The following is an 18,711-nucleotide window of genomic DNA, read 5'->3' as shown; positions in this document are numbered from 1 at the left end:
CACCCCCCCTTGCCCTCCATCACCCCTCTACAGCCCCAAGGATCCCCCATCTGTCCTGATATATTTCACCCCTAAAGCCCTCGTTAGCTCCAGAGACCCCCTTCCTTACTGGCTTAAACATTTTGCCTCTCCCACTGAACCCCGGTGCTCCAGCCCTCACATTAGTTCCAGAGACCTCTCCCTTATTGCACCAAACTAACAAAAAACCCTATTTTAAAATGCTGTTTTGTGCATTTCTAATTGAATTCCAATTTCTGTCCAAATACATTTTGACACAAATCACAAGTAGAAAATTGATCTAGCAAATAAGAAATGCATTCCTTCGAGCTCACCAAGAAGCAAAGCGCCTCATGCGGCAAGTTCCTCGTTAATTAATTGAAATTCATCTCAAAATGGCCACCTCTGCTTTTAATCTCCACAACAAAAATAAACAGTTCATATCACACACTTTAACTGAAGGTGAAATGGGATTGTTAGGTTCTCACCCAGGGCTGAGCATTTGTGGTTAAGACAAGAGAAAAACTCTCCTTCCCCAGGTTCACCCAGCACTCCTCTTTAGAAGAAGCAAGCAATCCTTCTTATCATAGGACTGGAAGGGACCTTGAGAGGTCTTCTAATCCAGTCCCCTACACTCAAGGCAGGACTAAGTATTATCTAGACTATCCCTGACAGGTGTTTGTTTAACCTGCTTTTAAAAATCTCCTATGACAGAGAGTCCACAACCTCCCTGGGCAATTTATTCCAGTGCTTAATCACCCTGGCTCTTAGGCAGTTTTTCCTAATGTCCAACCTAAACTGCCCTTGCTGCAATTTAGGACAATTGCTTCTCGGTGTAGCCTCAGAGGTCAAAGAACAATTTTTCTTCCTCCTCCTTGAAACAACCTTTTACGTACTTGAAAACTTATCAAGACCCCTCTCAGTCTTCTCTTCTCCAGACTTATGAGGGTGCTGTCCCTGCATAGCAGATTGTCATGCACCACTGTGGGCTCAGTGCTCACTGAAACCCTCAGCACCCAGTCAAATTGCTAGTAAAAGTGGCAAGTAGAAGATGAGTTCCCAGAGGTGCCATTACTATCCCTGACCTTCCTGTAATCAATTTTAAACCACTTGACTTGATCTCTACACTGATAGGCAGTCTGGAAGATCCTAAGCATCTCAATTTTATTTAAATTGTCTTTTTACACATGATCATTTCTTGCACTCTTATTGAAGTCGGATGTCTTGCTCACCCTGCACCAGATATTTATCAGAATTCAGTTGTGTTCCTATATCCAGTTACCAGAATGTCTGATGCAAGGGTTCTTCCTATTCGTGGCCATAGCTGACACAATCTTAAATATGCTTCCAGATGAGCAGTTAGTGTGGAAAGCAAGAGTTAAATGCCAAGCAGCTGCATTTGAGCTGTATTTGAAAAAAGTGGGGTTGCATCTGCTTTCTGAGAATTGATTGGGAAGTTTTGGGGTAGAGAGGCTGAGAAAAACAGGCCTAAGGAATTTTGGGGTAGTGTTAGCGGAGTCTCTGGATACAAGTCTGGGGACCCAGGCTTGAGCCACATGCACATTGAAAAATGACAGGGCTTGGACCCGAGTCCCAGGGGGACTCGGCTCACCGCCCCCGCCCCCATCCCAGTTGGGTCCTAGGACCCAGCTCCTGAGGGCTTGTTGGTCCAAGTCAGATTTGTGTGTGGATGGTAGGGCATGTTGGGTTCAAACCTGAATTTAAGTCCAAGTTTACAGTGTAGTGCAGATTTACCCTGGATGCCTTCTCTAGGCAGTGCTTGGAGGTCAAAATTCACTGCCCCTCTTCCCAAATGACACTTCCTTCAGTTGGGTGTGTCAGGGTGGCAATGCCTCATAAGCAAGGACAGCCTGGTACATCCTGTCACAGAATCACTCACAATTTTCTAATTGTAATGTACGTTAAGCTCTATAATTGCTTAAAACATTGTGTACAAGTGTATCCTTCTAGCAACCCAAAAGTACCAAGTTTAGTGTAAAGGCTGTGTTTAGTTGCAAATCAACATGTTTTAATATTTACCAGTCAATGAGTATCAGCTGTTCTTAAGAGACCTAACTGAAGTACAAATGCAAAACAAAATAAAAATCTATGGAGACCTTGAGGTGGTCCCTTCCAGGTCAGCACAGGGACACCTGTTACTCTGTTCACCCCTTGCACATTATTGTAATAATCTTTTTTACAAATTATGCTTTGAGGTATTATTTGAAAACTCATAATTAGCTGATTATTATTGTCCTGGTAAAATGGGTGTGCCAACATTGTATGTAAAGTATAAGATTCCAACCTAGGGAGTTGCCAAACCAGGTCCTCAGAGACAAAGGGCAAACTGAAGCTTCAGCCAGGTGTAAACAAGGTCAAATGAGCCATCACCTGCTAAGTGGCTATTCATTCAGCAGAAAAGGGACAGAAGCAAAAAAAAAATCAATCTACATTTTAGCAAGGGAACAGCATGGGGTTCCCATCCACACAGTCTGCCTGTCACCATGTTGCCTGCCTGAAGAGGCTTCTCAAAGGAGGAGAAGGACTATAAAAAGGAAAGGCAGACACCCCAAATATTCCCTTATTTTCTTTCTCTTTATGGCATTCACAACACCTGACAAAAGAAGCAGTGTTGGACTGGGGGAGGGAGCCTCACTGAAAGAAGTTCAGCCAGTAGTAGTGCTGAAACACGTGGTGAGAGAGACTTTGCTTTGAATCTACCCTAGTTGGTTAATGGGCACTAGTTGCATTTTACTTTTATTTTTCTTGTAACCAGTTCTGACTTATGCTTCATTACTTGTGTTCACTTAAAATCTGTGTCGTTAATAAACTTGTTTCATTGTTTTATCTAATCTAGTGTGTTTGAATTGAAGTTTTTGGGAAACTCCATTTGGATCAGCAAGGTGTGCATATCATTTTTACTATCAAATGACAAACTTTATATAAGCATGTATTGTCCATGGAAGGGCTGGGCAGTACAAGATACATATTTCTGGGGGGAAATCTGGGACTGGGGAATGTTGGGGTGTAATTCAAGAGTGGCTGGCTGTAGCACTTTCACAATATAGCTGGGAGTGACTGCACACTGCAGGCTGTGAGTGAGCAGACCAGGAGAGGTGGCTACAGCAGCAAAGCAGTGAATAGACATCCAGGTTAGAGGGCAGGGAGATACAACTAACTCATCAATCTGGATCTTACCCTGGGTATGTCACAGTTATTATTCTCTAGGTGAACTGAAGAAGACATTCATTAGGACTGTCAAGCTGGCCTCTTTGTAAGGCTCAAAAATTCACTTTAAAAAGTGTTTGGGTTAATGTCGGAAACTCTATTTTTCAGATGGATTAAAAGTAAAGTTCTGTTATTGGCTGATAAGCAGTAATGTTTAGGGTAAATACAGTATACTTAAAAGTATAAAGTGTGTTGGGTTTTGCATCTTTACAGATGTGTTATTTTATTTCTTTAGAGGTTACCATGTTTTTGCAGCTGGAATAAGCAAGTTCTAGGCAAAAGTCCAAGAAAAAAGTAGCTACTACCAAGCTAAATTAGATTTGCACTTACATTTTAAAGCAATAGTGTAACTTTTGGCGCATCACAAAATTTTCTATTTTTCATATCTGAAAACTTTGCAGAACTCAGTTTCTTTAGTCTATTTGTATCATTTTGAAGATCTGCAAAAATAGTCCTCATTACAATTTAAAAACACTTTGCAGACTGTTCAAGACCAAATGAAAACTTTATTGTGAAGATGTTTTAGGCTGTATTTTATGGGAAGGGGGCTATGTCAGAACTTGGTACAGCAGAGAATAATGCAATCATTTGTTTTATATATTACATTATTATCAGAGCTAGAAATATTTCATTCATGTTGCTGTAGGAAATTTCGTGTATGTCAATGCTGTATCAGGAAAAACAACGGGGAGTCCTTGTGGCACCTTGCCCAAATAAATTTGTTAGTCTAAGGTGCCACAAGGACTCCTTGTTGTTTTTGTTGCTACAGACTAACACGGCTACCACTCTGAAACCTGTCACTATGCAAGGCACTGAATTTAACCGTATTAAGTGGAAATCCATCAACTTCATGAAAAAACTTGTGCAGATACAGACAGACATCATCTTCCTTTCCAAATGCAAACAAATGGACATCCTACCAAAAGGACTGAAGGTAAAAAATCCATTACAATCAACATACCACACACAGACTATGGTGAGAGATTGTGCCACACGCTCTCAAAGAAACTGCAGAACCACCTGATCAGCATCCTATACTGATCAGGAAGATCAAGAATGAGCTCTCAAAACTGGAAACTCTCATAAAAAAACCAACCTTCCACACAAACTTCCTCGTGGCTGGACTTTACAAAAACTAGACAAGCCATTTACAACACACACTTTGCTTCTCTACAGAGGAAAAAGGACACTCAGGCCTGGTCTACACTATGACTTTAATTCGGATTTAGCAGCGTTAAATCGAATTAACCCTGCACCCGTCCACACAACGAAGCCATTTATTTCGAAATAAAGAGCTCTTAAAATCGATTTCTGTACTCCACCCCGACGAGCGGAGTAGTGCCAAAAATCGATTTTGTCATTTCGAATTAGGGGTAGTGTGGCCGCAATTCGATGGTATTGGCCTCCGGGAGCTATCCCACAGTGCACCATTGTGACCGCTCTGGACAGCAATCTGAACTCGGATGCACTGGCCAGGTAGACAGGAAAAGCCCTGCGAACATTTGAATTTCATTTCCTGTTTGCCCAGCGTGGAGAGCACAGGTGACCACAGATAGCTCATCAGCACAGGTAACCATGCAGGCCGATCATCGAAAAAGAGCACCAGCATGGACCGTACGGGAGGTACTGGATCTGATTGCTATATGGGGAGAGGATTCAGTGCTAGCAGAACTTCGTTCAAAAAGACGAAATGCCAAAACTTTTGAAAAAATCTCCAAGGGCATGATGGAGAGAGGCCACAATAGGGACTCAGATCAGTGCCACGTGAAAGTCAAGGAGCTCAGACAAGCCTATCAAAAAATAAAGGATGCAAACGGTCCCTCCGGGTCAGAGCCGCGGACATGCCGCTTCTACGCCGAGCTGCATGCAGTTCTAGGGGGGGCCGCCACCACTACCCCACCTCTGACTGTGGATTCCCAGGCAGGGATAATCTCATCAGCTACACCTGAGGATTCTGTGGACGGGGAAGAAGAGGAGGAGGAGGACGAGCTTGCAGAGAGCACCCAGCACTCCATTCTCCCCAACAGCCAGGATCTTTTTCTCAGCCTGACTGAAGTACCCTCCCAACCTAGTATCCAAGACCACGACCCCATGGAAGGGACCTCAGGTGAGTCTACCTTTTAAAATATAAAACTTGTTTTAAAAGCAAGGGTTTTTAATGATTACTTTGCCCTGAGGACTTGGGATGCATTCGCAGCCAGTGCAGCTACTGGAAAAGTCTGTTAACGTGTCTGGGGATGGAGCAGAAATCCTCCAGGGACATCTCCATGAAGCTCTCCTGGAGGTACTCCAAAAGCCTTGCCACAAGGTTTCTGGGCAGTGCAGCCTTATTCCGTCCTCCATGGTAGGACACTTGACCGCGCCATGCTTGCAGCAAGTAATCTGGTATCATTGCATGACAAAGCCTGGCAGCGTATGGTCCTGGTGTTTGCTGGCATTCAAGCAACATCCGTTCTTTATATTGCTGTGTAATCCTCAGGAGAGTGATATTGCTCATGGTAACCTGGTTGAAATACGGGAATTTAATTAAGGGGACAGAGGTGGCCGTTCCTACTGGGCTGTTTGCCTGTGGCTGAAAAGAAATCCTTCCCTGCAATTAGCCAAGCGGGGGGGGGGGGGGGAAGAATTGGCCCAGAGCTTTTCGCGTTTGGCTAGCAGGGATCTTCCCTGATACCAGCCACGCGGTGGGGGGAGGGATAAAGCGATCATCCAGAGAATTGGATGGGGGGGGGGGGGGGTTAGTTTGTTTTCTGCTGCTGAAGGTTAACAGGAAAACCGCATCAGTCAACGGGCTTTGCTTGGTATGTGGGAAAGGAGGGCGCAGAAGCCGAAAGACAATGGCTTACCATGGCTGCATGCAAGCCGAATTCTGTTGCCCGGACCTGCGTCTGTGATCTCTAGCAGCAAAGCCACAGGCACTCAATATTAAGAGGCAAAATGCGACCTTGCACAGAAATCACATGTGCTACGTAATGTGAATAGTGTAGGTCACCATGAAAAAGTATAAGCATTGTTCTGCAAAATGTATCTTTTTAAAAAACTCTCCTTTTTTCCCTCCCTCCAGCAGCTGCAAATTCTTCAAGCCTCCCTCCTCCGTCCCGAAGGCTATCACAGATAAGGCGTTGGAAAAAGAAGACGCGAGACGATATGTTCGCAGAAATCATGGAATCCACCCACAGTGACAGAGCTCATCTGAATGAGTGGAAGGACACAGTTTCAAAGTATAGGAAAGAAGCCAGTGAACGTGAGGACAGGAGGGACCAACGTGAGGACAGGAGGGACCAACGTGAGGACAGGAGGGACGCTCGAGATGAGAGGTGGTGGCAGGAAGATCAGAGGAGGCAGGATGCAACACTGGGGCTGCTGCGTGAGCAAACAGACATGCTCCGGCATCTGGTGGAGCTTCAGGAACGGCAGCAGGATAACAGAGTGCCACTACAGCCCCTGTATAACCCCCCTCACCATGTTCCATAGCCTCCTCACCCAGACGTGTAAGAACGCGGGGGGGGGGGGAGGCTCCGTACACCTTCCCATTCCACCCCAGTGGACAGCCCAAGCAAAAGGCTGTCATTTTTTTTAAACCTTTTTTTAGTGGCCTTTTCCTTCCCTCCTCCCAAACCCCACCCGGGTTCCCTCCCTCTTTATAATCTATGAATAAAGAATAAATGATTTTTAAACGATAGTGACTTTATTTGGTTTGAAAGCAAGCTGGGGGAAGAGGGAGGGTGGGTTCCTTACAGAGAATGAGTCAATAAAGGGGGCGGATTTTCATGAAGGAGAAACAAACAGATATTTCACACTGTAGCCTGGCCAGTCATGAAACTGGTTTTCAAAGCTTCTCTGATGCACAGCGCTTCCTGGTGTGCTCTTCTAATCGCCCTGGTGTCTGGCTGCGCGTAATCAGCAGCCAGGCGATTTGCCTCAGCCTGCCACCCTGCCATAAAGGTCTCCCCCTTACTTTCACAGAGATTGTGGAGCACACAGCAAACAGAAATAACAATGGGGAGATTGGTTTGGCTGAGGTCTGAGCGAGTCAGTAACGATCGCCAGCAACCTTTTAAACGGCCAAATGCACATTCTACCACCATTCTGCACTTGCTCAGCCTGTAGTTGAACAGCTCCTGACTCCTGTCCAGGCTGCCTGTGTATGGCTTCATGAGCCATGGCATTAAGGGGTAGGCTGGGTCCCCAAGAATAACTATTGGCATTTCAACATCCCCAACGGTTATTTTCTGGTCCGGGAAGTAAGTCCCTTGCTGCAGCCCTTTAAACAGAGTAGTGTTCCTGAAGACGCTAGCGTCATAAACCCTTCCCGGCCAGCCCACGTTGATGTTGGTGAAACGTCCCTTGTGATCCACAAGTGCTTGCAGCACCATTGAAAAGTACCCCTTGCGGTTTATGTACTGGGTACCCTGGTGCTCCGGTGCCAAGATAGGGATATGGGTTCCATCTATCGCCCCACCACAGTTAGGGAATCCCACTGCAGCAAAGCCATCCATTATGACCTGCACATTTCCCAGAGTCACTACCTTTCGTAGCAGCACCTCAGTGATTGCTTTGGCTACTTGCATCACAGCAGCCCCCACCGTAGATTTGCCCACTCCAAATTGATTCCTGACTGACCGGTAGCGGTCTGGCGTTGCAAGCTTCCACAGGGCTATCGCCACTCGCTTCTCAACTGTGAGAGCTGCTCTCATCTTGGTATTCTGGCGTTTCAGGGCAGGGGACAGCAAGTCACAAAGTTCCATGAAAGTGCCCTTACGCATGCAAAAGTTCCGCAGCCACTGGGAATCATCCCACACCTGCAACACTATGCGGTCCCACCAGTCTGTGCTTGTTTCCCTTGCCCAGAATCGGCGTTCCATGGATAGAACCTGCCCCATTAACAACATGATCTCCAAAGCACCGGGGCCCGCGGTTTGAGAGAATTCTGTGTCCGTGTCTGTGTCCATGTCCTCATCACGCTTGTCGCTACCGCTGCCGCCGCCGCCGCCTCCTCCTCGCCTCGTTTTTCTGGTCCTGGCTCAGCATCACCTCGCGCGTTCTCGTGGAGTTTTTTTACAATGTTCATGACTGCTGTCTGGAGCTGAGCGGGCTCCATGCTTGCCGTGGTATGGAGTCTGCAGTGTTCACCCAGGAAAAAAGGCACAAAATGGTTGTCTACTGTCCGTTGCTTTCATGCAGGGAGGGAGGGGTGAGGCTGTACCCAGAACCACCTGCGACAATGTTTTTTGTCCCATCAAGCACTGGGATCTCAACCCAGAATTCCAATGGGCGGGGGAGACTGCGGGAACTATGGGATAGCTATGGGATAGCTACCCACAGTGCAACGCTCCAGAAATCGACGCTAGCCCCGGTACATGGATGCACACCGCCGAATTAATGTGCTTAGTGTGGCCGCATACATTCGACTTTATACAATCTGTTTCCCAAATTCGAATTATATAAATTCGGATTAATCCCGTAGTGTAGACGTACCCTAAACTATCTAAACTCCTCATGCCACAAGGGGCCACAACAGTGGTCCCCTTAACTCACCCAACAATATTGTCAATCTATCCAGCTATACTCTTAGCCCAACAGAAGAGTCTGTCCTATCTCGGGGCCTCTCCTTCTGCCCCACCTCCCCAACAAACATGATACAGTTCTGCGGTGACCTAGAATCCTACTTTCGACGTCTCCGACTCAAGGAATATTTCCAACACACCACTGAACAGCACACTAACCCACAGAAACCTTTCTACCAATGCTATAAAAAGAAGGATTCTGCATGGACGCCTCCTGAAGGTCAAAACAAGAGACTGGACTTCTACATAGAGTGCTTCCACCAATGTGCACGGGTGAAATTGTGGAAAAGCACCATCACTTGCCCCATAACCTCAGCCGTGCACAACACAATGCCATCCACAGCCTCAGAAACAACTCTGACATCATAATCAAAAAGGCTGACAAAGGAGGTGCTGTAGTCATCATGAATAGGTCGGAATATGAATGAGAGGCTGCTAGACAACTCTCCGACACCACATTCTACAGGCCATTACCCTCTGATCCCACTGAGAGTTACCAAAAGAAACTACACCATCTGCTCAAGAAACTCCCTGAAGAAGCACAGGAACAAATCTATACAGCCACACCCATAGAGCCCCGACCAGGGGTATTCTATCTGCTACCCAAGATCCATAAACCTGGGAATCCTGGACGCCCCATCATCTCAGGCATTGGCACTCTGACAGCAGGATTGTCTGGCTATGTAAACTCTTTCCTCAGGCCCTACACTACCAGCACTACCAGCTATCTTCGAGACACGACTGACTTCCTGAGGAAACTACAATCCATTGGTGATCTTCCAGAAAACACCATCCTAGCCTCTATGGATGTAGAAGCTCTCTACATCAACATTCCACACAAAGATGGACTGCAAGCCGTCAGGAACAGTATCCCCAATAGTGTCATGGCAAACCTGGTGGCTGAACTTTGATTTTGTCCTCACCCACAACTATTTCAGATTTGGGGACAATTTATACCTTCAAGTCAGTGAGACTGCTACGGGTACCCGCATAGCCCCACAGTATGCCAACATTTTTATCGCTGACTTAGAAAAATGCTTCCTCAGCTCTCGTCCCCTAATGCCCCTACTCTACTTGTGCTACATTGATGACATCTTCATCATCTGGACCCATGGGAAGGAGGCCCTTGAGGAATTCCACCAGGATATCAACAATTTCCACCCCACCATCAACCTCAGCCTGGACCAGTCCACACAAGAGATCCACTTCCTAGACACTACAGTGCAAATAAGCGATGGTCACATAAACACCACCCTATACCGGAAACCTACTGACCGCTATACTTACCTGCATGCCTCCTGCTTTCATCCAGACCACATCACACAATCCATTGTCTACAGCCAAGCTCTAAGATACAGCCGCATTTGCTCCAATCCCTCACACGGAGACAAACACCTACAGGATCTCTATCAAGTATTCTTAAAACTACAATACCCACCTGGTGAAGTGAAGAAACAGATTGACAGAGCCAGAAGGGTACCCAGAAATCACCTACTACAGGACAGGCTCTACAAAGAAAGTAACAGAATGCCACTAGCCGTCACCTACAGCCCCCAACTAAAACCTCTCCAGCGCATCATCAAGGATCTACAACCTATCCTGAAGGACGATCCCTCACTCTCACAGAACTTGGGAGACAGGCCAGTTCTCACTTACAGACAGCCCCCCAACCTGAAGAAAATACTCACTAGTAACTACACACCACACAACAAAAACACCAACACAGGGACCAAACCCTGCAACAAACCCAGATGCCAACTCTGTCCGCATATCTATTCAAGGGACACCATCATAGGACCTAACCACATCAGCCACACCATCAGGGGCTCGTTCATCTGCACATCTACCAATGTGATATATGCCATCATGTGCCAGCAATGCCCCTCTGCCATGTACATTGGCCAAACCGGACAGTCTCTACGCAAAAGAATAAAGGGACACAAATCTGACATCAAGAATCATAACATTCAAAAACCAGTAGGAGAACACTTCAGTCTCCCTGGTCACTCAGAGACTTAAAAGTGGCAATTCTTCAACAAAAACTTCAAAAACAGACTCCAACAAGAAATTGCAGAACTGGAATTAATTTGCAAACTGGACACCATCAAATTAGGCCTGAATAAAGACTTGGCATGGATGGGTCACTACAAAAACTAATTTCCCCCTGCTGATACTCACACCTTATCAACTGTTTGAAATGGGCCACCTTGATTACATTGAACTCATTAGCACTACAAAAGTGATTTTTCCTCCCTTATCAACTGTTGAGAATAGCGTACTTCCACCTTAATTGAATTGGCTCGTTAGCACTGATCACCCCCCCCAGTAAGGCAACTCCCATCTTTTCATATGCTGTGTATTTATACCTCCCTACTGTTTTTTACACTCCATGCATCTGATGAAGTGGGTTTTAGCCCACGAAAACTTATGCCCAAATAAATTTGTTAGTCTCTGAGGTGCCACAAGGACTCCTCGTTGTTTTTGCTGATACAGACTAACATGGCTACCACTCTGAAACCTATGCTGATAAGGTGGCTGCAAGACAAAGTATTTGCATTCCATATTTTGAAGTATTTGGAAACAATGGGAGGTTTGAGGATAATCCTCTTTATTAAAGGTTACTACACTCCTAGTAGATGTAGTATCAGATCATTTTGCTTCCGTATAATATCTTTGAAACCAGCCCAGGTCAAAAACAATGGAAAGTTTAACCATCTGACTTCTTTTCAGTGACCAATGGGACACACAGTCTACTTTGTGGTAGGCAAGTGTCTGTGTCACAAAAAACTTAATTGGCACTACCTTGTACTCTTGTGGTCAGTTTCAAGGCAGAGATGAGTAGGTATAGATTTAATGGACAAAGACTGAAATATCATCTTACTCCTGAAAACCTCACCGGAATTTGCAGGGTTGGAGTATAGAAATAAATGGTATGCAATTTTAACTGGCCCACGGGAGAAAAATTAGAGGAGGGGAGCCAATATATTCTCTGAATAAATGTTTATCTCCTTCTTGTATACTTTTATTAAACACAGTGGCATTGGAAAAAAAATTTTATAGTGGGGGTGCTGAAAGCTATTGGACAAAACTGTAAACCCTGCATATGATGGAAACCACTTCAAGACAGGGGGTGCTGCTGCACCCCTAGTTCCAGCACCCCAATTAAGCACAAATAACAAGATTCAGAATACTTTAGTAAGTTTGTACTGTCTTTGGGGATGAGACCAGAAGATAATTTTTTATAGATCCACAGCAATATCTGAATCCATTTCAAAAGCCACTTGAGGACTTGGAGGTAGCATACCAACAAATAGCCTTGTCTGTCACCTCAGAGCCTTTCATTTTGGTTAACAAATAGCTTGTCTATTACCTCATACCCTTTCAATTAGGCTGACCTTATGTTTCCCATCTAAACTAATAGCAAGACTTCAGATTTAATTATTTAAATATTATACCATCTAGGAGCCCTAGTCAGTCACTGGGATCCCATTGTGTGAGACAGTGTAAAAGCACAGAACAAAGTTGGTTCTATTATATTCTATATAGGGTCTTATATCACACTCATCACCCTAATATCTAAGTGCCTGCCAGTAGTGCGTTAGCAATGTTACTTCACATCTCTAATAGGTTGCTCTCTCATCCTTTCCCTAGAGGGAGAAGTATGTGCAGTGGATACTATGTTGCTATGTGTTTATATTAAAAAAGGCCCGGTCAAAGAAATGCACCTTGTACTTGATGTGAAAAGTGGTGAGGTTTATGATGGTTCTTAGTTCCTGGGAGAGTTTATTCCACAGTCTCAGACTACACCAGGAGAAAGTTCTGTCTCCCGTTCTGACAAGCCTCACTGTTCCTGTTGAGAGTTCCATTGTGCCAGAGGAGTGTAGTTGTTGACCCTGGTCTTCATCCTCGAGCTTTACATGATCTTTTCAATATCCTGGGCCCAGGCCAAGGAGCACTTGTAGATAAGGATTGAGACCTTGAACTTGATTCAAAATTCTGTGGGAAACGAGTTTAGAGAGCGGAGGACAGGTCTGATGTATTCATGGTAGCCTGTGTTGCTGAGGAGATGTGCTATAGAAAACTTCAAGTGTAGAATGCTAAGTGCTGAAAGCTTCATGCCCAGGTATACTGCATTGTTGTAATCCAGCTGAGAGGTGACAATGGTATGAATAACTGAGGCTAGGTCTTTGCCTGCCAGGATGGGACGCATTCCCCTAGACAAGCAGCAATGAGCGAAAGCATTACTCATGGATGTTGCTATGTAAGGGCTTAGTATTGGTGAGGAATCCAAGCGTACTTCTAGAATACAGACTGAAGTGTCTAATTGTGGGTGTGTATCTTCAACCAATAGAGACTTGAAAAAGTCCCTGTCCCAAAGAGCTTACAATCTAAGAATCAGAAAAGAGACAACAGATGGTATAATGGGGCCTAGAAATCCCATAATGAACATGGAGAGAGGAGGGAGGAAAGTTTCTCCTGTTTAAAAGCAAGCAGCTTGATCACACCCCTATGTAAATGCCAGAGCTGCCAAGCATGGAGGTAGGCACCCATAGCTGCAACCAATAGAGGAATCAAGACCTGCTATTAAGGGAAGAGTTCAGAGCGGAAAAGGGAGGCAGAAAGGCCTGGGATAGCAGGGTGGAAACAGCCCTGCACCAGGCTGCCTCCAAGAAAACAGCTAGAAACTGAAAGAGACTGCAAGCCCAAAAAGAGAAGGGCTGACAGGCTTAATTGAAGGTGAGGGTCCAAGAACTGACCTGACTGACCCTCCTTAGTTTGCTCTCAATCAGGAGAAGCTGAGACCCCTTGAGAGAGCACCCCAAGGGGTGGTGACATGGACACAGACAGATGGGATAGGATAAGGAAACAATGAGACAGTATTAGCATAATAGGCTATGGTCTCAGCATACCAGCAGCTTTACTGTTGTCTAGTTTTTTGTAGACATCACAACAAAGGAGAGTTTTAAGGAGGAATGTGTAGAACAGTGAAGTGGCTTTGCCGATGTTTACAGGGAGGAGCTCTTCCCAAGTGTGAGGGGCAGCATGAGAGAAAGCATGAAGGTGTTTGTTTGAAAACTTTTTTTTTTTTTGGTACTGCAGGCATAAATTTAGAGGCTGCTTTTGAAAACCTGGCCCCAAATGACTAAAGCTAAAAAACCTCTCCCTGTCCCCTGTGGATCACTCCATTGATCTAGAACAGTGGTGGGCAACCTGCGGCCCTCAGGGTAATCTGATTGCAGGCCACAAGACATTTTTCCCGCAGCTCCCAGTGACCGCGGTTTGCCATTCCTGGCCAATGGGAACTGTAGGAAGTGGTGGGCCGCAGGGACGTGCTGGCCACCCCTTCCCACAGCTCCCATTGGCTGGGAACAGAAAACTGTGACCACTGGGAGCTGCGGGGGGCCGGGCCTGCAGACGGTCAATGTCAGCAAAATGTCTCGCGTCCCTCAATCAGATTACCCTGATGGGCCGCCCACAGGTTGACCACCACTGATCTAGAAGGTCCTTAGATTACATTAAGAGAAGTAAAAGCCTCTAGAGTCATAAGATTTCAAAACTAGAATTAGCAGCACTCCCTAGTTTTAAGTGGTTTCTGTTCAGTCTTCTTTTCTTCCCCTAAGAGGGCTTTTTGGGAGAGATATTGACTTGGACATGCTGATATTTGGAGCACTAACTCCACTATTTTTCTCTTCTCTAGAGCACTGGTCCTGTCATCTCACCCCATCTTTGTATTATTGGGTTATGAGCAACCATGCTGAAGTGCAATAATTATGGCCTCTAAGAAATTTCTGTGACCCTCTGTTTTTCTCACCTATGAAGCCCCCTTTTTTCACTTTGCTATGGATGCAATAGTGCAAAATGCATACCTGTTGCCAGATTGCAATTTTCTTGCTTAGCAAAAAAACAACCAAACAACCCTTTCCTCTCCCCTGACTGCACCAAAAAAAAATAAAAAAAATTAAAAAGTCACACACGCATGATGAAAAGCAGAAGTTTAAGGCTTAGAGTTTTTTTATTTGCAAGACCATTTCTTTTTAAATGAACTTTTGCATGCATCTCCTGAAGCAATATATGAACAGGGTTCATAGTAGTTAAACTGATTTTCCTACAGTATTTTAGTTTCCCTTATTTAATGTTAAAATATATAAATCCTTGAGTTCATAGAAATTCTAGAGAAAACAATATTGTACAAAGAAATCACCTAGTTAATCATGGGAAACTGCACAAATGCTGAGGCTTGGGTTGAGCTGTGAAGGAAATGTACAGTTATTCCTGTTTATAGCCATTACAAGCATACTTGCAGCACTTTAAATCAAATCTAGTCAACAAAAAACTACAGCTGTATCGGGGAATGGGGGAGCAGACTTTAACAAACTCAGAACTGAAAGGCACAACTGCAAAATATCCTGACATGAAGGAAAGATAGGAAGAATAGTGAGAGGCAAATATGGCTCCATCAGGAGCTCTTACATGACCTGAAACTCAAAAAGGAATCCCATGAAAAGTAGAAACATGGGCAAATTACTAAGGAGGAGTACAAAAGAATAGCAATGAGCATGTATGAACAAAATCAGAAAGTCTAAAGCACAAAATGAGTTACACCTGCAAGGGGCATAAAAGGCAATAAGCATAGGTTCGTTAAATACATTAGGAGCAAAAGAGAGACGTAGAAAATGTAGGTCCTCTACTTAGCGGGGAAGGAGAATTAAGAACTAGTTAAGAAAGCTAAGAAGTTTGTACCTATTTTGCTTCAGTCTTCACTAAAAAGGTTAACAGTGAGCAGATACTCAACACAATTAATATTAACAACGAGGAGTAAGGAATGGAAGCCAAAACAAGGTAAGAACAGATTAATGAATACTTCAATAAATTAGATGTATTCAATTTGGCAAGGCCTGATTAAATTCATCCTAGGGCATTTAAGGAAGTAGCTAAAGCAATCTCAGAACCATTAGCAATTATCTTTCAGAACTCCTGGAGGATGGGTGAGGTCCCAGAAGACTGGAGAAGGGCAAACATAGTACCTATCTTTAAAAAGGGGAACAAAGAGGACCTGGAGAATTATAGACCAGTCAGCCTAACTTGAATACCTGGAAAGAAACTGGAACAAATTATTAAACAATCAATTTGTAAGTACCTGGAGTATAATAGGGAATACCCAGTACAGCTTTATCAAGAACAAATCATGCCAAACCAAACTAATTTCCTTCTTTGGCCAGGTTACTGGCCAAATGGAAGGGGGAAAGCAGTAGATGTGATTTATCTAATTTTTAGTAAGGCTTTGTCATGTGGGACTGTGTCATTCTCATAAGCAAACCAAGGAAACATGGTCTAAATGAAATTACTGTAAAACGGTTGGAGAACTAGTTAAAAGACCACACCCAAAAAGTAGTTATCAGTGGCTTGCTGTCAAACTGAGAGGGTACATCTGATGGCAAACCCAAAGGGGTCAGTCCTGGGTACAGTACTATTCAATATTGTCATTGTCTTGGATATGGACTGGGGCGTATGTTTATAGAATTTGCAGGTGACACCAATCTGGGAGGGGTTGCAAGCACTTTGGAGGACAAGATTAGAATTCAAAATAACCTTGAAAAATTGGAGAATTGATCTGAATACAACAAGAAGAAATTCAGTAAAGACAAGTGCAAAGTACTACACTTAGGAAGACCAAATCAAAGGCACAACTATAAAATGGGGAATAACTGGCTAGGTGGTAGTAGTACTGGTGAATGAGAGCTGGGGGTTATAGTGGATCACAAATTGAATGAGTCAACAATGTGATGCAGTTGTAAAAAAGGCTAATATAATTATTGGGGTATGTTAACAGGAGTGTCATATATAAGACACGGGAGGTAAATATCCTGATCTAACTGGCACTGGTGAAACCTCCATTGGAGTACTATGGCTAGTTCTGGGTGCTACACTTTAGGAAAGATGTGGACAAATTGGAGAGAGTCCAGAGGAGATCAAGAAAAATTATAAAGATTTAGAAAATCTGACCTTTGAGGAACAGTTAAAAAAAAAAAAACTAGGCATATTTTAGTCTTGAGAAAAGAAAACTAAGGGGAGACCTGATAAGTCTTTAAATATGTTAGGGGTTATTACAAAGAGGACAGTGATATATTGTTTTCTATGTCGATTGAAGGTAGGACAAGAAATAATGGGTTTAATCTGCAGCAAGGAAGATGTAGGTTAAATATTGGGGGAAAAAAACTTTCTAACTATAAGGGGTGGTTTAGCTCTGGAATGGGAAGCTGTGGAATCCCCATCACTGGAAGTTTTTAAAAACAGGATAGCCAAACACCTTTCAGGAATAGTCTGTTTACATGGTCCTGCCACAGTCCAGAGGGCTGGGCTTGATAATGTCTTGTGGTGCCTTCCAGCTCTATGTTTCTATGATTCTTTAAATTGTAGCTCTGTGTGCACAACTTTTCTTTGGACTTGAAAGAGTGAACAAAGATAGATATAAATTCTCTCCAAACCAGGCTCCAGAAATAATTATTTTTAAGAAAAGTTCATATTTTGAGGACAAAATACCCCTATTTCAGCATTTCCATCAGAAATCAATTCCACTTTTTCCTGTTAAGTTTTCTTAGAGTGTTAGTAGGCAAAGTGTATCTGGACTATCCTGCAATATGGATTTTGTTTTTAACATATTAAGTTATCCCTCATGGAAGATGCCAGGTTAAAATTACTGTACTTTTAGGATGATGTCCATCCTGACTCCACTGAAGTCAATGGGAGTTTTATCATTAACTTCAGTGTGATCAGGATTTTTTTCTCTTTTTTGATTTCCAGAATATCTATAAGAAGATAAGCACGTACCACCAATTTTCTCAACACACTTTTGTGGTGACTACCTTTAAGGAGTGAGAGGGTAGTTAAGGCTGTAGGCTCACTTTAACTTTAGTGTCTCAGAGTGCCATCATAAAAATCACCAACACTGTAACTGGGATTATGTTTTTTCCCCCCTCTTTGTTTAGATAGTACTAAATTCCCTCAGGAATTTTAACAAATGAAATTCAGACTAATAGCACTGGATTTGACACAAACATACACTAATCTGGGGTAATTATGCAAACTGCCCACATGCAGGTTTTTCTAGTCATTTCATTCTTGACCTGTGACACTCCTGGAAATCAGTCCTGGACCTCTCATGAACAGAGACTGACATGGCACTAAATTGTACAGTAATTTGAAACTGATATGAATAAATGGATACTATGACAAGACTGGCAAACTCAGTTTCACTAGTGATTGGAGTCATGGTTTGAACTCTGGTCTCCAGTAGTGAAAAGCATGGAAAATACAATTTTGAAAACCACTCATGTCACATGGCAGAAATAGTGATTAAGATACAGAGCACTTTGAGGACTTAAGAAATCATTTATTTTTGTATATTTATTCTTTCACGTCCACAGAAACCTTACAAGAAGCTATCATTTACCTAGTTTTTGTTAGCTGGGTTTAGATTGGCCAGATTTGGCCTTTTGCTGCCCTCTGCTAGCAGTTAAAAGAAATGTGTGGGATAGAGTTCAGAAGCATTTTTAGATTCAACCCTCTACGTGGAAAGGGGCATAACTTGACAGAAATTATGTGTCTTGGCAAGAAGAGCTATGGATGGAACAGTTTTGGCCAGCTAACTGTTTTTCTATTCTATACAGTCAGAAGACAATGACTTTTCTCCTTTGATACCATAAATCTTAAATTTAAAACATTAAGAAAAAAAATTACCTCAGCACAACAAACAAAATGGATTAACTATTTTCAATTATGCATATTAGTCTGACTACTCTTCTAGCCACAATATAAGTTTTGTTGCAAACCAATTAGCCTCCTAAGAGGCTAGAGTTCAGAATCTACACAAGAGAATTTCAGCTCTTTAAAACTTTCCTAGCCCTTTTCCTTGCAAAAA

Source organism: Emys orbicularis, chromosome 1, assembly GCF_028017835.1.
Source record: "Emys orbicularis isolate rEmyOrb1 chromosome 1, rEmyOrb1.hap1, whole genome shotgun sequence".
Classification (NCBI taxonomy): Eukaryota; Metazoa; Chordata; order Testudines; family Emydidae; genus Emys; species Emys orbicularis.
Note: the sequence above shows the minus strand (reverse complement) of the source record.